Genomic DNA, 24,008 nt, shown 5'->3' with positions numbered 1-24,008 from the left:
TTTTTTAATTTTTTTACACATTTTTGTTATTTTTGAGAGACAAAGTGAGAATGAGTGCAAGCTGAGGAGGGGCAGAGAGAGAGGGAGACACGGAATCTGAAGCAAGCTCCAGGCTCTGAGCTGTCAGCACAGAGCCCAACATGGGGCTCGAACACCCATGAACTGTGAGATCATGACCTGGGCCAATCTCGAATGCTCAACTGACTGAGCCACCCAGGAGCCCCTGATCCTATGCATTCTTTAGAAAGTTCAGATTCTACTGTATAGGCAATTGTGTACTCGGGTTTTTTTCCCCCATAAGATAACATCATATTTGTTTTTTCTTTTAAATCATTGCAAAGATAATTTTAATGATACACATGCATTCATAAATTTACATATACAAATATTTCATTAAATGAATCCTTAGCAAATTGATTTATTTCTAGCCTATATCACCTACTCATGAAAGGATCTAATTTCTGGAGATGTCACCCACCTCAATTGATATAAACCAAATTTCAAACCTGAAGGAACTGCCTCCCCGAAGGGCATCAATTTTGAATTCTACTGAAGCATATACAAGGCTGAATTATCTTCCTCACAGTCCTTACAGCTCTATGGGTTGTGTCAAAGTTTTTATTTTTTAATAAGTAAATGCAGACAAATACCTTTTGGTATTTGTATTTTGGTATTTGGTATTTTTGGTATTTACACACCTTTGGTGTGTAAAGCTATTTCCTTATTATATAGAGTCTCAAAAGTTAAATTAGTAAGACAGTAGAATTTTTAAAGGTCTTAATAAAAATAATCAAATTGCTTTCCTGAAAGATTGTGCCACCTTGTATTTCCAGCCGTCGTAGGTGAAAGTGCTGGTTTGAGGCTGACTTATTGTATTTTTATTACATATAATAAATATATATACTTATTCGATATATATTTATTTTATTATATATTATATTTAATAAATGCATATTATATGTAATAAGTAAACTGGTTTTAGTTCTTCGAGAGGAAACCTGATAAGACTGGGTCTGTGAGTAAAAACAAACGGAAAGTTTAGAACACACTGTGTACAGGTTATCATGCGAGACTCAAAAGATACAAAACAAAAAATACAGCATTCTTCCCTTTGCAGAGTCTACACTCACAATTTAGAATATGGAGGCCTGTATGCGTACGTGTCCTTTTGTGTGGACACACGGATCTGCTTGTGATGGCTGAGGGGTTTCTAACTCCAAATATTGAGAAGCCGATCATCGTACACCCTTTAATTATAGTCCAAGGTTTTGGCCTTAGCCTCTCCTGCTCTGAACAAGACGTCCCAAGCAGCTGGCTGGTATCTCCATGAACTGATCTTATCCAAGTTAAAAAAACAGACTCCCCTGAGTGAACCAATCCAGTTCAACATTTTTGTATTCTTTTTACTGTTTAAGCTCTACTTTGTAACCATAAAATATACTGAACATGTGCGGTACATCAGATGCTAAACGCTCAGCATATCTTAACTAATGCGATGCTGGCAACAACCCCTCTTAGTTAAGAAAATATTAATTCTCTCATTTAACATCTGAGAAAACTAGCTAGTAGATGGCAGAGGTGGGATCCAAACCTCTGTGAACTAGATGAGAAAATACGCACTACTCTGCCTACTATATAATAGGCGTTTGGAAAATCTTACTCATTATTGGCTATGTATTTTGTATTTTTGTCTATAGGTTGTGAATACTATGAGGTCAAAGGTTATGACTAGAATGTTTGTACATGGCTTTCCTCCATTAAAAAAAAACTAGCTATATTTCCATTATAATCATGTTAAAAAACTAATAAATAAAAGGCAAAATATGGCTTTATAAAACCCAACTTTAATTGCCTGGCAATTCTTAAATAAATTCTAGGTATAACTCAAGACCCAATGTCTTCAGATCAACTTGTTTTTCTAGTGTCAGCAGTAAACCTGTGCATCCTGGGTTACTGCCAGCTAAGTTGTGGGGTAGCCACAGACCTGGGGTCTTCTATATGTGAGAGGTAAGGCAGGAAGGAAAGTGACAGAAATGCACAACATCTGAATGCTTCTGACTCCTCTCAAAATAGGAAAAAAGTATTCAAAAATATTTAAAACATAAACAGTTCCTGGAATTACATATAGAAAACCCTCACCTGTTGTAATATATTTCAACTTTTTTTATACCAGCTGCTAACTGCTTAGTAACACTTAAGAGATGCCTCCTAATAAAAGGCAAATTTTAAAAGGCAGTGAATTTGGAAGAATACTTCATGAAGAAATTCACAGTAACTCGTTCTTCAAAGTCCAGATAGACTGGACTCGGCATTTTAATAGTAACATTTCTACCTCCGAGGTCAAGCATTGGAAAAACTGGCCCCAACATTTACAAGATGACGAGGGTAGGAGATCAATGGTCACCTGTCTATCAAACTCCCAACTCCCTTCAAGTTGTAAGCCCTCCATCTAACCACATAGAGCCATACATCTTGATTATGATCCTCTGAATAGAGACCACGTACAACTAGCACATCCATCTCTATTTTGATGTTGAAATCGGCTGGAATCCTGTATCTTTACACAGTAACCTCAGAAAAGCCTTTCTTTCCTGAAGCTGCTCGAGCTGAAATAACACTCTGCAGGCATTCTCCCTGCATGGGGAGTTTCATCTCCCCAGTCTTTTCATTGTGATTATCTTCTAACCCTTTTCAATGTTATTTGATTCATCTGATCCAAGTGTGTTCAATTTGGAAAGGGATGAATCAGCATGAACTTCCTCCTCCTGCTGTTAAATTATTTCTCCTTGTGACCCTTCTCCTCTGGATGCAGGAACAGGGGAGCAAGGTGCAATTGTTAAAAGCTACCCATTTGTTCAGTATATATGTAAAAAAAAAATTAATTCATTCCTCAGTAATTTTAGCACTCTACAAATTATATACTTTAAATTTCAGAAGAGTATAACTCTATAATGTGTGAGGTCAGTTTATTCTCTGCAGAAATATTAATTTTTCCTTTCCATAGAGAAGGTATCAAAAGGGATTATTGCACTGTCAACAAAGGAGCAAACAGCAATTCAGTTACTGAAAACTAATCCAAAAACAGGTTATCAAGGCTTTATGTAACTTTTTGTGTACACTTCCAAAATATTTAGACACAAATACAAACATGTCTTAACTAAAGCAGTTATCCATGTCAAGAATTCACAACAACAAGAACACAAATAACTCACAATAAACTGTTTTTAAAAGTTTATTTATTTGGGGCACCTGGGTGGCTCAGTCAGTTAAGTGTCCAACTTCGGCTCAGGTCATGATCTCATAGTTCATGAGTTCGAGCCCTGCATCAGGCTCTCTGCTGTCAGCACAGAGCCTGCTTCAGATTCTCTGTCCCCCTCTCTCTGCCCCTTCCCCACTTGCTCATTCTCTCCCTCTCTCTCTCTTTCTCTCTCTCTCGATCTCACAAATTGTGAGATCACAACCTGAGCAGAAATCAAGAGTCCAATGCTTAACCAACAGAGCCACCCCCAATAAACAAAACTTACATATGTATATATTAATGTTTATTTTTGATAGAGAGAGAGAGAGCGTGAGTTGGGGAGGGGCAGAGACAGAGGGAGACACAGAATCCAAAGCAGGCTCCAGGCTCTGAGCTGTCAGCACAGAGCCCAACACAGGGCTCGAACTCACGAACCATGAGATCATGACCTGAGCTGAAGTCAGATGCTTAACTGACTGAGCCACCCAGGCAGCTCAACAAAACTTTATATTTTAAGTCAAGTATCCACGTTCTAAACTTTCCTAAGCAAAGAATTACAATACCTTAGTAAGCATTCTACTGTGGCAATTTATGAAACTAAAAGGTCTTTGTAATAGTACTCTGCCAATAATATTTTTATAAATTTTTTTTGCAAAGATTTCCCCCCAAAACACTAAAAACATACAAACCAGAGTATCAATAATGTAGAATAATCTGCTGACTACTAGCATAAATTAGTATAAAGTCTGAACTATCAACACTGAGTACCTACAATGTACAACATGGGTTTTTACATAACTTCAGATGAATGACTGGCAAAAAGATCAAGGCTGTGGCCTAATTCAGTTTTTACGTGGAATTGCTTTAACAACAGATAAAATAACCTGTTAGAATGTTATTTGCTTATTATTTACAAAAAGAATGCATACAGACTGACTGAGGTTCCTACAAAATTTACCCTCTTGCAAAAATTTGGAATCTTTAAACTATTAGCATTTGAAGTCAAAATTTTTTCAGAGACAAAACAGAGCAGCCCCATCAGAAACACCACAAAGAGATGGGTTTTATTGTAGTTCCAGTAAATTCCAAATAGATCAGCTTTATTGTAACCTGATAACTCCCTGCAAGAGCTATTATTTCTTGGATTCATCAAGTCAAAAGTCTGTAGCTGGGTATGTCAACATGGCAGAAGCAATCTGGCTACCTTGAGTGCACCAGAAGTTCTAGGTAAGCATTTAGTGGCTGTCTTGATCAAAACCAGACATGGGGTACTTTGCATGTACCCATAAATCCAGGGCATATTATCTCCCTGCCACTGACGGAAAAAAAATTCCTTTGTCTTACTGATCCAGATTGTTTTTCTTGATTGGTCAATATCACCATGTAATTATTTGGTTATTTTCCAAACAACTTGACTATAAATTACTAAAAGGTGATCCTTTAAGAGCTTTCAGTTTTGATTCCCGTTTTCATGTTCAGAGAGGATAATTTCTTGAAGGATTTTTATGCTAAAATGGAAAAGTCTCAGAAAGCCCAGAGAAAAAGCCAATAAAAGAGTTTTTCAATCATCTAAGGATACAGATAAAAATCCAAGATCTCTATGGAAAAATTCACATTTAAAAAATATTTTTCCATCTCTAGGGTACAGTTAGGATATATTCTTCTCAGTGAACTAAACTGGCTTCTGTCACTCAAATTACATGGCAAGTTTACGCACTGAGATAGCATAAACAAAATGTTTCCCAGGCTATTACTGATAGATTTTGTCTTTAAGAAAAATTGGGTAGCATTTGCAGGGCTCAAAAGGTGAAGACGTCACATACTTTTGCATTATAGACAAGAAAAAAGAAGAAGGAAATGAAGGCAGTGAGGGGGGAAATAAGGAAGGGAGGATAGAAAGGAAATTACTGGAAAAAGCAGGATATTTTCTGGCCTAGAGGTGAATTCATTTAAAATAGGCAACAAATCTAAATTTGGAATATCTGAGCGTAGTTAACATTCTCCTGTGAAAATACAACATCCTATGGTTCTTGAAAAGACACATTTAGAGGCACAAGTGGGGGGTGGCGGCTCAGTCGATTAGGTGTCTGACTCTTGATTTGGGCTCAGGTTCATGGAATCAAGTCCCATGTTGGGCTCTGCACTCACAACATGGAGCCTGCTTGGGATTCTCTCTCCCTCCCTTCTCCCCTGCTCCTTCTCTCCCAAAATAAATAAACTTAAAAAAAGAAAGGGGCACAAGGGTATTTTCATGGGTAACAGAACCACCTACACACTTTTAGGAAATACAGATGTTTTCATCAAAGGAGATCATGGAGGCAGCTTTTGTTGTTTCAGAATAAAGGGGATCCCACCACGGCTAAAATCTTGACAACGCTACAGTTGACAGGCACCACATGGTCCCCGAAGCTACGGTGTCAGAGCTGGTACTCCTTAGTCCCGGAAACACTTATTATTATTATTTTTTCTTACAGGAGAAAAAAGAAATCAAATACAAATGAGGGATTCTGCCATTATTTCTAGCAACTTCTAGGACACCACTACTCAAACTTCAATGTGCGTATGAACGAACAGCCTAGGCATCTTGTTAAAGTCCAGATTGTGCTTCAGGAGGCTGGGGGCTTGAGATCCCGCTGCCGCTGCACACACTGTGAGCAGAAAGACTCTCGGGCACCAGAAGACCTTTTCCACCCACGGCCGCGCACAGGAAGTGCCGCAACGGGTAAAGAGTTTTTATATTTTGAAAGGGACAGATAAATGTGCTTTATATGACGGAAGGATGAAATTTTTTTTGCGACCCCCTGACCACTGCTGATAAACTGTGTTTTCATGAGCCTCAGTTGTGGCTGAAGGTCTCTGCAGAGTCATTACAGGTGGCCATATGGCAACAGAGACAGACCTAGTGCACAATGATGAAAATTCTAACGCCCATTTCTGGAGCACGTTCTGGTTTGGGCATGTGTGTTTCAGTGGACAAAAAGGAAAGGAAGATCCACGTATGTAAAGTTTATCTTTGCTAAGTTGCCTTCATCAAACCTTCTGTCCAGGATCAAGGGATAAGCCACCTGTACATCGTCAAGTAATGAAACCACTCAAAGTATTTCAAAAGGCAATCACAAATCTAATTATGTTTTAAAACAGTTTTTGGAGAAACATTTGAAAACTAAAGTATAAAATAGACAGGAAAAGTGCACATTTAATTTACTATCCCCATCCAAAGCTATTACCAGTTCCCAATCTCATTTTCACTCGGTGCACCGCTATAACCTACAAGCAGAACAGGAACTATATCCAGTCTGACTCCCTTTTGCGTTAGCTGAAACACCTCTAAGAATCACAGCCTGAGAACAAAGAGAGCTTCGATATTTAAAACCAATTATTTTAGATTCGAGCAAGGTGGATGACATCATCGCAGAGGACTATCCAACACTGGTTCCATTAACCTGTGATTCCTCAGGAATCAGGGCATCATGGTGGTCTTTCTGCTCTGTGGGGATGTTCATCACAATCACTGTGGCAGAACTAAGGATATGGTACCCAGTAGGAGGGAGGAGAACAGCAGCAATTAGGCAGAGATAGCCCTGGATGGGGAGAGAAAAGGCCCCTCCATGGCCATAGCCAGTCTTTTTTGGCTTCGTAGGCAGGGCCATGGAAAGCAGCAGTGACCATCCCAGAGACAAGATGACAAAGGGGCAACCCTGACATCGGACAGGGCAGCACCCCCTTTGCTCTCCTCCCTAACCTTTGCTTCCAATTTAAACAAAGGTCTCATACAGGCCTCATACTGGAGGCAAAATGTCAGAAGACCAATGCTTACCTGCTATCCGAGATCCTTGTGCCTCAGTTTCTTAATTTTTATAACATAGCGATACCGATTCCACCCCCAGTTCATGGGGGATGTAGAATAAAATGAGATGTGAATAGAAAATGTTCAGGTCTATGTTATCATTAACCGCTACTGACAACACTTATAACAGTTTTAAAACCCTATCACCTGGTTTGCCTACGTGGATCTAAGTGGCCAACTAAAATATGGTGCTTGGTGAAGGAACCTGGGAGAAAGGGCAGGCAAGTCTAGTTTTTTAAATTTAAATGCCATGCAATTCTTATTTTTTTGTCAGCCAAGCTTGGTGGCCTCTCTAGAAGCTTAGCTCCACAGAAGACAGAAATGCTGGAAAATGGTGACCATACAATGGATGAATAGGGTTGTCCAGGCTGAAAGAGGGTCTGGAAAAAGGGCCAGGGGCTGGGTGGAGCCGAAAGAGTGTCTGGCTCAGGAGGCTGCAGCACCAGGCAGGAGAGCAGGACAGGGTGAGGATCCGAAAGTGGAGGATTGTCCCCGGATTGTCCCTATCCTGGACTTCCGGGGCAAGCAGAATCTGGTCGACTGAAGGCAGTGAAGGAAAGCAGACCCAATAAACAGGGACCACTGCATAATTCCACGTGATTACTGGTTTCGAACTTTGAGAACACATTGTTTTAAATTAATACAGAGTGAATAAAATCTATTAGGAAGTGGCTGATATTAAACAATATCCTTCAAGCAGAGATGTGGGCTTTGGCACCATGGAAATCACAATCACAATGGCTGGTATGCAAGTCTGGCTTAGCTGGTTGTGGTGCGTGACTGTAGACGGTTAACAAGAGAAGGCAGGTGTGCCCAGCAACCGGAAAAAAGCGGAATCCTGACAGTAAGAATGTGAATGGGTAACTCTCCAGGATTAATCTGGACAGACGCCTTGATGCCTCTGTCAGGGTCATGTCAGAAAAACAGAAACCACTCTAAGTATTTCAAACCAAGGAAACTGGTTCACCAGGAAAAGATGAAAAGCAAAAGGGGGAGGTTGAAGCAACCTACAGATAGGGTCAGTAGGAAGTTCTACCACTCCTGGGACTAGAGAAATAAAAAAAAGAAATATGTTACTCAAGTTAAAGTTGGGGGTTGGCCTGTGGGATCTGGACCAAAAGGTAAGGATGCTCAGTAGAGCAGAGCCATGAAACAGACAAAATCACTTCAGAGATGCCACCTAAAGCAGAACGAAAGAGAGAAACATCCAGATTCCTCTTCTCCCCCAGTCTATCAGCGTCTCACATTGCCAAGCCTTCCCTGAAACCAGCTGGCAAGAGAAACGGGAATGCTCTCTGGGATACAGGGAAGGGCAGGGGATGGTTCCGACAACAAACTGGCAGATGACAGAGACTTATCCAGTTAGTTATCCTCATGCACTGACTCATGCACACTAAATCGCCTTCCAAATATCATTTGTTTAGTGAACACAGACTATTCATTCACTAACCAACACAATAGGTGCTCTATTTTCCTCAATTTCTGACTGTAAATTAACAAACTGGAACTGTTCTGTTTTAAATACAGTCTATGAGTCTTGTTAGCGCAATTCAAACTGCCTGAATGAAAGTCAGTATCTGCATCCTGGGAACTGAATCTAGACCAAAGGTTCCCAACTAAGGGAAGCCCTGGTCCCAGGGCTGACTCTAGAGTAAAGGTGGGCAGATTTCTGGAGAGTCAGAAGGTAAATACTAAAGCTTTGTGGGGCATATAGTCTGTTTCGACTACAAACCGTCCCTGACTTACTGGTGGTTTGACTTAAATTTTTTTGACTTTATAATCGTGAGAAGGCAAAAGGCATTCAATGGAAACTGCACTTCGAATTTGTATCTTTTCCTGCGCTGGTGATACTTGGTATGATACTCTCTCCTGATGCTGGGCAACAAGAGTGAGCTGATCTGCCATGTGATCACAAAAGTAAACAACCAAAACATTCTGTACCCACACAACCATTCCATCTTTCACTTTCAGCACAGTATTCCAAAAATTACACGAGGGGCACCTGGGTGGCTCAGTCGGTAGAGTGCCTGACTCTTGATTTCAGCTCAGGCAGGTCATGATCCCGGGGTTGTGGGATAGAGCCCCACACCAGGCTCCACACTCAGTGTGGAGCTTGCTTAGGATTCTCTCTCTCTCTCTCTCTCTCTCTCTCTCTCTCTCTCTCTCTTCTCTCCTCTCCTCTCCTCTCCTCTCCTCTCCTCTCCTCTCCTCTGCCCCTCCCCTGATCATGGGTGGGCACTCTAAAATAAATAAATTAAAAATTACATGAAATACTCAACACTTAACTATAAAGCAGGTTTTGTGTTAGAGGATTTTCCCCAACTGTAAACTAATGTAAGTGCTCTGAGCACATTTACGGTCAGGTAGGCTAAGCTAAAATGTTCAGTAAATTAGGGGTAGAGAATGAATTTTTGACTTACGATATTTTCAATTTACAGTGGATTTATCAGAATGTAACCCCATCGTCAGTTGAGGAAGACCCTTTCTCAACTCTGTACTACACTGAGAGAGCAGCTCTAGACAATACCTAAGTAAATGGGTGTGGCTTTGTTCCAAAAGGACTTTATTTGCAAAAACGGGCAGTGGGTCAGATTTGGGTCTAAGGCAGGGCCCCCAGTCTTAGGACCTCTAGTGAGACCGATGCTAACCAAGTAAAGGAAGCTCATCTTGACACAACTCTCAAAATGAAGCAATTTGAGGATAGGGCTGATGTCCACTATTGTTTACTATTTGGAATGATATCCGTCAACCTCAGTCCCAGGAAAGGTTTAAAATTTTATTATATTTTCCCCTTGAATTGCTCCTTTATATTATAAATCACTTAGAGAACATTTTTAGTTTTATTTTGCCTCTAATGCAATTTTATATCCCTAATGACTTTTGACTTACTGCTTTTCTCTATAATTTTGACTTCCATCTAATTATAATAGGACTTAAAGGAATTTTGAAGTCCTATTTCAAAATATTTTCGTTCCTCCCACTCAGAAAAATCTGAGGTCATTCCTTCTTATTTTTCCTTATGTGAAGTTTGGTGGGAAAATCTCTAGCATAAGAATATTTTCTTTTAAAGAATATTTTTCTAGGGGTGCCTGGCTGGCTCAGTCGGTTAAGCGTCCCACTCTTGATTTTGGCTCAGGTCATGATCTCACAGTCATGAGATTAAGCTCTGCGTCGGGCTCTGTGCTGACAGCATGGCACCTGCTTGGGATTCTCAGTCTCTCCCTCTCTCTGCCCCTCCCCTGCTTGTGCGTGCTCTCTCTCAAAAATAAATAAAAATATATTTCTAGATCTTATTGGAAAATGATGACACTACCTAGCCACTTGTTTTCATAAAAATGAGGATGTCATATCTGTTAAGATTACGTATTTTTTATAAAATTTCAAATGGGAACCACTCTTTAAAGATTTCTTTGAAGTTTTTAAAAATCGCATAAAATAAGCTTACATGCATAGGTTAAAACCTTTTTAGTCCCTTCCAGGCCCTGTGAACTGTGTCCTAATGCTTTCTACTGTTTGCCATTTGATTCAAATTCATTTCTCCTTTCTACAAGACTTTAGTTGGGCCTGCTTCCCATTTCTATATTAAAACTGCTTTTTATTACAATTGCAGACAATTATTATCAGTGATCAGATTTTCTTTTCATTTTCTCTTCAAATAGATGCATACCATCTCCTCCTTGACCCAGAGCATCAGATCAGCCATGGATTCTAAAATACATGCTCATCTGACTGGATTTAATCAGCCACTTAGGATTTGTCTCCCCACCTTCACAGTACGTATTTTTCGGTCAAGGCTTCAAACTGGGCTTTTTAGTCTTCATTTATTCTTGCTCCGCAAAATTTAGCACTTTCATGTGTGTCAGGACTCTGACTCTCTGTTCCTGACCTCCCTCACACCATCAACTATGAAATCTTTCTTTTGTCACATTGGCATGGCTGGCTCTCTTGAGATCTCTACTTGTCTCTGATTAAAAAGAAAAATATGTTGGGGGTGCCTGGGCAGCTCAGTCGGATAAGTGTCTGACTTCAGCTCAGGTCATGATCTCACAGTTCATGAGTTCGAGCCCCTTATCGGGCTGACAGCTCAGAGCCTGGAGCCTGCTTCAGATTCTGTGTCTCCCTCTCTCTCTGCCCCTCCCCTGCTTGCTCTCTGTCTCTCTCTCAGAAATAAACATTAAAAATTAAAAAAAAAAGCATTAAAAAAATCTGTTGCCCATAAAACACAAATATCATTCACAAAAAGATTTTTGTGAACAAAATTATTTCTAAGTTTTTCTTATATTTAAATCTTTTTAATGTTTGTTTATTTTTGAGAGACAGAGGGAGACAGAGCATGAGTGGGGGAGAGGCAGAAAGAGAAGGAGACACAGAATCCAAAGCAGGCTCCAGGCTCTGAGCTGTCAGCACAGAGCCTGACATGGGGCTTGAACCCACAAGCCGTGAGATCATGACTGAGCCTGAGTCAGGTGCTTAACTGAATCACCCAAGGCACCCCATTTTTCTATTTAATTCCTTAATAAATTCATGATGGTGAATGTCACTTCCTTCCCTTGGTCAAAATGATCCCATTTGAAAGAGGACAGCTGTGATTCTGTCACCACGCCAGCCACCTGATGTCAGTGGAACTGCTATTTTGCCTTCCGAACCCCAAAATGTAAGTCTAAGAAGTATAATGTGAGCAGTCTGGGGCCCTGGAAGAATCGCCTGGTCTAGAGATGTATGTTCTTTAACTGCACTCACTATTCTTCCTTCTGACTATATTGGGAGAGAAGAGGCCAAAAAAGAAAGGTGGGGGCAGGGTGGAGGATGTAGGCCAATGAGTTATGCCTATTCAAGATGAGAAAGGACCCAAGAGAAATGAAAACAGATGTCCACACAACAACCTGTACATGAGTGCTTACCTCAGCCTTATTTATAACCACACCATTCCAAATGTCCTCAGTGGGTGAAAGAAAACACAAACTGTGGCACATCTATACACAAGGATACTGCCCAGGAGCAAATTATGGATATGTACAACAGGGAGGAATCTCAAATGCATTATGTTCAGTAGAGGAGGCCAGATGCAAAAGGTTACATACCATATGATCCCATTCAGAGGGCATCAAAGGCAAAACCATAGAGGCAGAGAACAAAGCCGTGGCTGTCGGGATGGAGGTCGGGGGAGAACTGGACTACAAAAGGGCAGCACAAGAGAATTTGGGGGGGGGGTGTGTGTGACAGAATTGCTCTGTGCCTTGATTGTGGTGATGATACATGACTCTTCTCACAACTCATACGAATGTTAAAAAAAAAAAAAAACGGTGAATTTTACTATACGTGATTTAAAAAATGAACGTCAAAAATTTCTTTCAAAAACAAATAGAGGTGAGAGCTTCCTGGCTGTGGAAGAACAGAGCCCATGAAAATGAAGTCCCACTATTGTTTAGTTAACAACCGAGGGGGAAGATTCCGGCGTGTTTTCTTCAAGCTCCCCCTCCTTCCAAGCTGGTGTTCTTACTGCCCGTCAGGATTCTGCATTTATAGAGGTTCTGCCTATCCTGGCCCTGTGCCCCGATGAAAACAAACTGCCATGGCTGGAGACCTGGCCAGGAATGGGCTCTGCTTGGGGCTATGTCCTGCTTCCCTGACCACCAAGGTTAAGTTATTTCTCTAAATTATAGTCTTTGATTTTTCTTGCAGTAGCTTTAAAACAAAACAAAAACCCAGCAGCTGTTGCCAGCATTAAGCTCTCAGATTTTGGTGATGAAAAAAAAAAAAAGAATCCTTTTTTTTCCCCCCTTGGAACTTAAGCATCCCAAGGAAAGCACAACAGTCTGCTCTTAATTTTTTTATAAAATGTGATCATGCTCTGGAATGGGGAAGGCTGCACAAATGGCATACATCGGTTCTCTAAGAATTTATCCTGTCCCAGGATGAGACCCAATGAAACTGTAAGATTCCTGTACTTGACCGTCCCATGGGTCAGTGGGGTAAATGGTGAAGTATGACAGGATTGCCCTAGGCCAGCATGGACTTCAAGGAATAAAAGAAACAGGTGACCATTTTCTCCTCTCCGAAATCTCAGAATTAAAATCTCAAAAAAGTGCCAGATTTTTGACAAGGTATGAGGAAAAAGGAGGGCCTACATTTTATAAGCTTCATTGCTTTGCAAGGGAAACAATTTCATTCTATCCCATATTCAACCGTTACCGGGCTTGCTTTCAAAAGCAGAGGAGATTGTGCCTATAAATAGTTTTAAAAGGAGTTTGAGGTTATAGATAGATTCATAAAAAGTCTCTTCCATTTCAAATGCAAAATATCTCAGCACAACTCACAGTGATGGTATTGAGTTAGATAATGCTAGTTAATAAACTTAGTTTGTTTGGGGCACCTGGGTGGCTCATTTGGTTAAGCGTCCGACTTCAGCTCAGGTCATGATCTCACAGTCTGTGAGTTCGAGCCCTGCATTGGGCTCTGTGCTGATAGCTCAGAGCCTGGAGCCTGCTAAGGATTCTGTGTCTTGATTGTGCTCTGCCCCTCCCCCACTCACACTCTGTCACGCTCTCTCAAAAATAAACATAAAAAATTTTTAAATAGTTTTGTTTCATCATGTTTATCAGTCTGTCAGTTTCTAATAGAGACAAGTTGTTAAGAAATGTGACTACTTCATTGTAACATTGATAAGGAGTACTGAGCCACAGTGATGCATTCTTCATGCAGAGACTGCTCAGAGAGCACAATTCTTGGCTAAAAATGTTGACTTTCTGTTCTCCCCAACCGCAGCTTATTTGCATTCAGCACATCCTATCATGTTTTCAATGATCAAATTAAGCCTTTTTTTATTCTGAAAAACATTAGGCCACTAAAACTCCCAAGAAAGCCAAAAGGCTGCTTTGGGTTTTTTTGTTTGTTTCTTTGTTTCCTTTCTTATTTTCACTTTTCATGTTCATTCTTTGCCAAGAGTATATAGTGATCAATTGCTAGAGTCAGACTGCCTGGCCCCAAACACCAGCTCTTACCATGTAATAGCCACATGAACTTGGGCAAGATACTTAACCTCTCTGTGTTTCAATTTCTTCATGTGAAAATTGGGATGGCAAGTAAAATCACTACCATGCAGGACCCTTCTCTTAAAAGAGTTAACATATATAAAGTGCTTAGAACAGTGTCTGGTACATAGTAAGTGCTATAAGGGGATAATTAGCTGTTGTTATTAGATGTTATCAGCAGCTCAATCTACATAGCACCACATACAGCAATGGAAAGAGAATGATCTTGGAAGGGACAGACCGACAGGACCGTAAATCCCAGCATGTATCAGCTTAATGTCCTCAGTTGCCTCATCAGTAAAATGGGGCTAATGATGTCTCCTAACATGACTCTTATACAGATTTAATGCCCGGAATTTACCTAGTATCCTACTCCTACATGATAGTAGTCAGAACTGTAGGCTCTGGACCAGAAGGCCTGTGAGACTTTAGACAAATTTCCACTCCCTGAAGGTTCCATTCCCTTATAAGTAAATGTCAATAAAAGTTGTGCTGAGTTCAGAGCAGTATTGTGATGATTATATGAAATAAGGCATCTAGAACATAGTTAGGACTTAATACACATTGTCTAAAATTATAAGAGCGAGGCTCCTCAGTGTATATCATACAGGAAACTGGTAAAAATAGTCCTAATTCACAAAAGACATATTTAGGTAATATTTTAAATAAAAAAAATGAAAAGGTATTTCTCCCTTGTAAAACACCTCTTCCCAGAGAAACCAGATTAGTCAGCTGTAAACAGGAAGATTAACCTACAGCAGCACATTAAATCTCTCCATCATCTGTCATGAAATCCCATTGCCTCTTTACTGAAAGATCTCTGAAATCTGTCCTTCCCCCTCTCCCTCCACTACCAAGTTCCCAGCCCATCTACTATTTTGTTTTTGCTGCAAAAGACAAATATGGAATAAAACCCCTGGGTTCATCATCAAATCTGAAATCGCCTGGCCACTTTGCTAACTTCACCTGATCCAGTACCAGCTGTTAGTATCGATTTAAAATTTCTTTTCTCATGGTCAAAATGTGGCACTGCAACCGCTTAAAACATGTCATCCAATTTCTTAATTCGCTTCATTTTTATTCCTTACTTATCTCAAATGTGTCCTCTTTTGCAACATGTCCCAGGAGAAGTTCTGTTCTGTAAAATACCAGCTACTTATCTGAAATTGCATCTCCCCCCACCTTCCGTTCTCTAAACAAATTACATTTGTGTGAAAAAGGGCAAGGGGAAAATGTGTCAGCTTTTACAATGTAAGCTTAGCTCTGTGGAGGGCATTAGAATTAGTTCTCGGGATAGGCTGACAGTGATGGGAGATGCTGGGATACTGGAGTGTGCGTGCCAAGCGGGGAAAAGCCAGACTGAAGGCAAAGGTCCAGTGTACCTGGGACAGGAAGTTAACAGGAATCTCTCAAAAGTCAGGGTGCCCCGCCGCAAGTGTGGAACAGCTCTTGGGCCATACGTGAGAGGCCTGATTACCAAACGGCATCTGCTCATCTGGCTCTGGGTCTAGTGACCTGTTTGCTGGACCACGAGTCCAGTGTGGTGGTCACCAGTGAGGAGCAGTGGGACTTCAGAAGCGTCACCCTTGGGTAAGTGGCCATCCTGAGTCAGAGAACCTTTAAGTCACCACCATCTAGATCATTTACTGCTTTGTCTCCTCGCCTTCAACACTGTCAACCTTGAGAGTAGTGTCAGATGTAAGCAGCCCTTACAGGTATAACATCTTCAATGCTCAAATTCCAGAAAGGAAGGCCAGGCTAAGGACATGTCGGCATTTGGAGAACTCTATTTTAATTTACAACCAACGCTATCAGTCATTAAAATAAGTGGCATTTACATGTTAGATGAGCTGTTACTTTGATCTAGGTTAATCTTCTCCACTTTCTTCCAGTGTTTTCTCTGAGGTCCTTCTTAACTTCAGCTGCTAAGCAACTCACTCTTAGAGATGCAGAAGTGGGCTTATATCCAGTGATAAGAGCAGGAAATAAAGGAGACAAAAGGAAACCTATGCTGCCCAAAATGGAAACACCTGAAGACCAGTGCTTCGATGGGACAGAGACACCACCACATCATCATCAAGCAAATCAGTCTAAGCATGAGAGGGGTTTTGTGTGCACGAAGTTGATTTAGCAACTTGAGACTTATGAAATTTCCTGGGTCGCCTGGGTGGTTCAGTCCGTTAAACGTCCAACTCTTGATTTCAGCTTGGGTCATGATCTCACGGCCCGTGAGTTTGAGCCTCGCTGTTAGCACGGAAACTGCTTGGGATTGTCTCCCTCCTTCTTGCTCTGCTCCTCCTCTGTGCGCGCGTGCTCTCTCTCTCTCTCTCTCTCAAAATAAACATTTAAAAAAAGACTTATGAAATTTTCCTAGTAAAAGTTAAATTTTTGTTTTCCAAAATTTATTGGAAAAAAACCCTGAATACCACTTAGAAACATAATGAAAACAAGCAAAGACAAAACAGAGGTCTGTAAGGTTCAAGACCTTTCAGAATCATAATTGAATTTAAAAAAATTTTTTTAATGTTTACTTATTTTTGAGAGAGAGAGAGAGAGAGAGAGAGAGAGAGAGACAGAGCATGAGCAGGGGAGGGGCAGAGAGAGAGGGAGACACAGAATCCAAAGCAGGCTCCAGGCTCTGAGCTGTCAGCTCCCCGACGCGGGGCTCGAACTCACAAACCGCAAGATCATGACCTGAGCCGAAGCCGGCTGCTTAACCGACTGAGCCACCCAGGTGCCCCCATAATTGAATTTTTTAAAGTTTATTTTTTTGTAATCTCTACACCCAACGTGGGGCTTGAACTCACAACCCCTAGATCAAGCGTTGCAGGCTTTTCCTACTGAGTCAGCCAGGCGCCCCATAAATTATTCTTCTATGTATATGTGTATGCATGCGTGTGAGAGAATGTACCCATCCATCTCTATTTAGGGAGAGAAACCAGAGTAACAGTTTTCCAAAACTAATTATTCCCTTAGAGATAGGCAACTTTCGTGTGTGTTCAAAGAACAACTTAAATAGTCCTTCCTTAGGGTTTTCACACTCACCCATTCAATAACTACAGAATAGAGACACCTTGGGTTTTCTTCTAGTTTTCTATACCCTGCAGAGAATTCTGTTTACTTTTCAAACCCATAAGCTGTTCTGCTTGTGCCCCAGGGTTCTCAGAATTGTATGGTCACTCTGCATTCAGTGCTATTTCACTGTCAAAGTGTAATCATGTGTTTGTACCAAAGAAACCAAATGCCGTTTGCTTCCCAAAAGCATGCTTCAGCTTTGCCATTTAGGTTAATTGCTTAGGCCCAACACATGGGTGGAGGCACCACAGCAACACGATTAATTTGAGCTTCGAGTTCCTCTGCTGTTTTGAACTCTTCAGGGAAAAGGGATTGAAATAATACAAAGTAGTTATTAAGCATACTCCCTAAAGGCTTTTTTAAAAAGCCTAAAAGCAATGTACATAATTGAGGGATTAAATAGATTCCTACATCACTGCTGCACTGCTGTATACATTATGGGCCACATTTCCTGGAACCAATGTAACTTTTAAACCAGTGCACAGGGTAATTGAGGGATTCAATTCAACCGCTGTTCAATAGTCATTTGCACCATTACTGGTTTTTCTGGCATTTTCTGATTGTTCTGGTCTTCATGCCCTGAGATGAATGATTTGGGGACAGCTCTCCTTATGCTCCCAATCCTGGGTTTTTGTTTTGTTTTGTTTTGTTTTTTTTTTTTTATGTTTGTTTGCTGTTTATTTATTTATTTAGAGAGAGGGCACCAGTGAGTGTGCAAACGGGGGGAGACAGAGAGAGAGAGGGAATCAGAGAACCCCAAACAGGCTCACGCTGTCAGCACAGAGCCTCATGTGGGGCTTGAACTCACAAACCATGTGAGAACATGACATGAGCCAAAATCAAGAGTCAGATGTTTAGCTGACTGAGCCACCACAGCCCTACCTCCCCCTAAATCCTCTTTATCTCCTTGCCTCTGCCTTTCTAATTCGGTGCAGAAAGAAAAAAAAAAATGTGCCTAACAGGGGAGGTGTCAGGAACCATCAGAATAATTTTTACATAGTATGTTAACTACATTTTCAAATATCATGCTCAGTATGGTTTCTTTCAACCTTCAGATGAAGAATATCTAAGTTAAAACAATGTGTACAATAGTGAATCTGAAAAAAAAATACAGTAATACACATTTTCCTTGTTTCCAAACCTTTTCAGACCCCCTGTAGACACTTAGCATCTAGTCTAACAATAAGCTTCCCCATGTTTTCTGATTTTTAAGATATCCCACAGTAAAAGGCCTATTCCTAACGAACCATCAGAATGGTTTATGAAAGACGGTAAATTCAGCAGCCGTACTCCACAATTCCCCCTCTTACCAGAAGATTTCTCAACAACCAAAAAAAGGATAGAGAAATAACCAATTCTTTTGAATTTGTGTAACTAGTAAGTGAAATCCTTAGATACTGACTTTGTCACCTTAAGCAAGAAAAACACCAATAACTATACTCAAAAAAAAATCAAGTGACTCAGTGAAAATACTTTGTGCTCAAGGCCACAACCTTGATCCTAAGTTTGCCCTTCTTTTTTGCCCTCCTTCTCTTCCTTTTCTACTCTGGCTTAGAACTATTAACAGGTTCGATTTACACACCAGTGTTGGTTTTCGTGACAAATTTTGGCTCTGCCTCGCCTGAAGTTACAAGGCTGAAGCTACAGGTGTTGAACCAGACTGGGACACAGCATCATGAAAGACATACAGGGTGCGTAAGACACGGTGAGGACCCGATCAGTAGGACACCTGTGTCACAGGAGGAGAGCCTGGTTATACATCTCCATTTGTCCCTTCTGTTTCGCCCAAAGGCACAGAGACCCTGAGGATGGGCAAAGTTGTTTGTGGAGTACTTTGTGCCAACGTGACAGAATGTGTACACATAATTCACATGTATATGCTCAAAGTTGCATAGTACAAATCTCTTACGTGACTCACGTCTTTCTAGGCATTTATGAAAGCTATAAAAGCAACTGACTACAGTTTTACCGAAATATGCATATGCAAAGACTGAGCAAAGATTAAAAATACGCTGTTTGGAAGTGTAGTGGAAACCAAAGTGACAGATTCTAAAAGAGCCCCGTCCCCACCTCTGCACAAATACACCTAATTTCTATCTCTTGACCAGTGTAATTTGGTGTGGATAAGACCTCCCCTAATTTGAATCAGACTTAAATTTAGGTATAATGCACCCATTTCATTCCGAGGCATGAATCAGAAACACATGACAAATAATGACAGCTGTACAACTCCTGAATGTTGACCATTTTAATGACTTCAGCTTAGCAGATAATGGTTTCCATGAGCCGAAGTATGCTCACTGTCTCCTAAATAATGGAAAAGAGGATTATTTGATCATTCCTTTGGGTTTGCGGTAACGCTATATATTCTGAAATATTTGTTCATGCTATAGATCTGAAAGACAAAGAAAATCCAGGTTGTAACTTTTCTCTAGGAAACAAAACCAAACAAGGCATTTTACCCTCTGAGAGAGAGAACTTGCAGAGCAAACAGATTATTTCAGCACGAAGCTAGATACCAGAGATACAGCATTTTGAAAATACTCTCAGTGCCTATTTTAATTATAACTAAGTCTCTTAAATTTGCCAACTATGGAAACACAACGGACCTTAAACATAACAGAGAAGAGCTTTGCTTTTCCCTCTACGTCTGTTGCTGGCAGTCTGCAGACTGAGCTGGGTACTAAAGGATGCCTAGACTTCTGATCAGCAAAGAAGGGGGTCATGGGTAACTGTAGCACAGAGGTAGCACGAAGCAGAGTGCAGGCTCAGGAATAAGCCTGAAGAACAGAGGTGAGGTGACTAACTGGTTCAAATGAGATCACTTTTGGCAATGCCATCACAATACCTCCCAGCCCATACATCCTTCTCACAACGGGCTCTGCTACTCATCTCATTGAGAGGTGGGGGTCTACAGACCCTCATCTTGAACCTAGCTGGGCAGAGCTTTGTGACTCCTTCCACTCACAGGGCATTACAGGTGGTATGCAACTTCCGAAGCTAGATCCTAAAAAGGCCTGGCTCTCTTGTGACCCTCACTCTTGGGGCCTGCCACCATGCTCCGAGGATTTCCCAACTAGTCTGGGTGGATGCACCACCACACACAGAAGCCATGTGTAGGGGCTCCAGATGACATCACAGAGGAGGTCTTCAGGGTCAGCAAAGGCCACCAGACACAAGGAGAGGCAGTGCCAGAACACCCCATCATCAAGTCACCTCCAGCTTTGGAGTCTTCTCGGCTGAGAACCCAGGCACTGGGGATGACAGACAAGCCACTGCCTCTGTGCCCTATCCAAATTCCTGACCCACAAAATCTGGAACATAAAAATGGTGGTTTTATGCCACTCGAGTCCTGGGGTAGTTGGTTACGGGTGGAACAGACACCTACTACGAGGCAGATATTAGACCTCACATGTGACCGGACTAACAGAGGTAATGGAAAATCGTGGGAGATTTTCAAGCAAAGTGATTTTGTAATTAAGAACTTAAGACATCAGAGGGGTTAAGTTAGAAAGAAAAACCTTTAAAACAATTTTTTTTAACATTTATTCATCGCTGAGAGACAGAGAGAGAGAGAGAGAGAGAGAGAGAGAGAGAGAGAGAGGGAGGGGGAGGAGCAGAGAGAGAGGGAGACACAGAATCTGAAGCACGCCTCAGGCTCCGAGCTGTCAGCGCAGAGCCGAATGCAGGACCCAAACTCACTGGCTGCGAGATCATGACCTGAGCCAAAGTCAGATGCTTAACCGACTGAGCCACCCAGGTACCCCAGCAGAAAAACCAGTTAAAAAATTTCTCACGTTGGCTTGGTCTAATGCCGTTGCAGGACAGAATAAAAGAGGAGGAGGGAAAATACATGTAGTTGGAAGAGGAAGTTTGGATGCCAACAGAGTGTGAAAGATGGCACCTGAACACACAGAGAGGACAGCCAGTTACCAGCAGGTGGGAGAAGAAACATAGCTTCCATTTAGACACATGAAGCCTGATGCAAGACACATGCAAGAGCCTGCCTGAAGACCAGATGTCCTGATGTAGGACAGTCTCTTCAGGCGGCTTGAAATAAAGGGCTAAAACCTAAGTGAAAAGACAGATTACGGCCTAAACATCATCTGCGTCCAGGGGACAGTTTAAAGTACACACCAGAATTGTTCTATGAAAAGCAAGAGAAACAGAAACAAAAGAGGGCCACACAGTCAAGATTTCCAGGACATCTGTGTCTGCCGGGCTTAAGAAGAAGGATCAAAGAAGAATCTACTCAAACCGTGTCCCTCTTCACTCCCAGTCATTTGCCTCATTGTCCACTTCCTCGACTACCTCGATTCAGCCGCCCCTTATCGTCCCCCCCCCTCGCCTCCCTTTCTGCACTGTCCTCCTTTCCTTCATCATGTAATCCTTTGCCCATGATACTCCTCTCTTTCTTCCTCCTTTTCACTTCCTCTCTGCGTCAGGCTTATCGTGTCCCCCGAAAATTCGTATGTGAAGCTCTAACTCCCAGTGTGACGGTGTTTGAGACAGGGCCAATAAGGAAGTGATGAAGGTTAAAATGAGGTCATTAACGGTGGAGCTCTAATCTGTACTGTTGGTATCTTTATTAAAAAAAAAAAAAAGGAAGAGACACCAGATCATACCCCCACACCCCACCATGTGAGGACACAGCAAGAAGGCCACTGTCTACAACCAGGAGATGAGGATTCAAGTGAAACCTACCTTGCCAGCACTTTGATCTTGAACTTTCCAGCCTCCAGAACTGCAAGAAATAAATTTCTGTTGTTTAAACCACAAGCCTCTGGTATTATGGTTATAATGGTATGGTTATAGCAGCCTGAGCTAATATACTCCCTGATCCAAATACTTCTTTCATATTTTCCTAGAAACCTCACCCCCTACCAAGCAGACTTTGTGGAGGCCAGGTATGAAAAATTATCTTAAAATGGCTAAGATCATAGTGGGATATCCTCATGATCACCACGAAATTTAAATGACCAGTGAAAATACTTACAGTAAGAAATGATCCATAGTTTTTGATAAAATACTTTTAGTAAATTCTTCAACTGTGTTTAAACTTTATTTTAGGTATGTAAATTTAATTGACACAAAAAAGGAATTATGGAAGTTATCTGTGTAGAGCTGCATAGATAATACCTCTTCAAAGAACAGAGAAAATTTGAAGTACACAAAGGGATACCTGGAATGGAGCCTCGGCAAAGTGGAGAAATGGGATATGTACTGGGCATGAGGGAGTATGACTCAGGGTTCTTAAGGAGAGGCTTGGGTTCTAACAGCATTGGCCATTTTAACTTCTCTCAGCAAGGCAAACAATGACAACAAAACTAAAAACTGTAAATCTGAGGGGAACAACAGACCAATGCCTGCTAGAAATAGTCAATAAACCCAGGGACATAAACTAGAACCAGAGACTTAGATCTAGAAGCATCGTTTGGGTCACTGGATGCAAACCCCTCAGCTTATAGATGAAGCCCTTTACATAAGAATCTCTCAGGATTTTACTTCTCCCTTTCTCCTATTCTACAGCATGCCCACTAAAGTTAAGGTAAGGGAGAAACCTGTCTAGCATGACTCTCCCAATTTTCATTCATTCACTCATGCATTCATGTATGCATTCATTCAACAAAGACTTATGAAGCACTAAGTGCCAGGTGTTTGCAAAGTAGCTTGCATAAAAGATTACACACTAAATTACAATTCATAGTGATGTGAAATCCATTATGTGGCAGGAGACACTGATGCTGTAAAATGCAACCAGCACAAAACGGACTTCTTATTCCTGACTTAAAGCACAGTGAACAAAAACTCAAAATAACAAAAAACAAGGACAACCATAATTCCAAAATTTTTAAAGTTTATTTATTTATTCTGAGAGAGAGAGAGAACCAGCAGGGGAGGGAGAGAGACAGACAGACAGATGATCTGAAGCAGGCTCTCTGAGCAGTCAGCACACAGCCTGATGCGGGGCTCAAACTCACGAATTGCAAGATCATGACCTAAGCCAAAGTCGGACACTTAACCAACTGAGCCACACAGGTGCCCCTCAGGGTGTCCGTTTAGAATCTTATTTAGAATGTATAGTGTAGCACAAATTATATATATAGGACAAATTAATGACTATAATATCTTCTTAGTAGATTGTTCCTGTAAGTAATAAATACTATTTCTCTTTACTTTCTCTTCATCCCTATCCATATTTTTGCCTTAGTTATTATTTTATTCAATATTACTATCATTAAGGCCAGCTTGCTTTTAGTTAGTGTGTGTGTGTGTGTGTGTGTATGTGCAAAAGCAGTATATTGACATTAATTAGTACTACAGATGAACTATATACATATATACTTATCAGTTTAGTAAGTAAAGGGATATACTCATATAAACTGCCAAATCAGATGTGTACAGTTTATAGTGCCTAGTTAATAGTACCTACTTAATATCAGTGCACTGTTTTTGACGTCCCACTAAAACACAAAATAACTCCTGCAGACACTGAAGAGAAATCCATACAGTAGGTGGCCACAGCTGACACTGTTCTCCATCCTGCAGTGCAGAAATAAACAACTACTATGTATTTCAAATAAAATAAACAGGTCTCTGGGGCACCTGGGTGGCTCATTGGTTGAGTGTCCAACTTCACTGCAGGTCATGATTCACGGTTCATGGGTTCAAGCCCCGCATCAGGCTCTGTGCTGACAGCTCAGAGCCTGGAGCCTGCTTCAGATTCTGTGTCTCCCTCTCTCTCTGCCCATCCCCGCTTGCACTCTGTCTCTCTCTCAAAAATTAATTAAAAAATTAAAAAATTTAAAAAAATAAA

General features: G+C 41.1%; 1 protein-coding gene and 1 long non-coding RNA gene across 2 annotated transcripts in view; both read right to left on the bottom strand.

Moving 5' to 3' along the window:
• The window catches only part of RNF150 (ring finger protein 150), a 252,332-nt gene that overhangs the window by 186,268 nt on the left and 42,056 nt on the right, over positions 1 to 24,008 (bottom strand). The window lies entirely within an intron of this gene.
• Positions 19,425 to 20,469, bottom strand: LOC122237951. The gene is made up of 2 exons (XR_006216762.1): positions 19,801 to 20,469; positions 19,425 to 19,498 (listed from the first exon to the last, which is right to left on the bottom strand). It is a non-coding gene; the product is annotated as an uncharacterized LOC122237951 (long non-coding RNA).

This window comes from Panthera tigris, chromosome B1, assembly GCF_018350195.1.
Source record: "Panthera tigris isolate Pti1 chromosome B1, P.tigris_Pti1_mat1.1, whole genome shotgun sequence".
NCBI lineage: Eukaryota > Metazoa > Chordata > Mammalia > Carnivora > Felidae > Panthera > Panthera tigris.
Note: the sequence above shows the minus strand (reverse complement) of the source record. Positions and strands in the feature narration are given on the sequence as shown.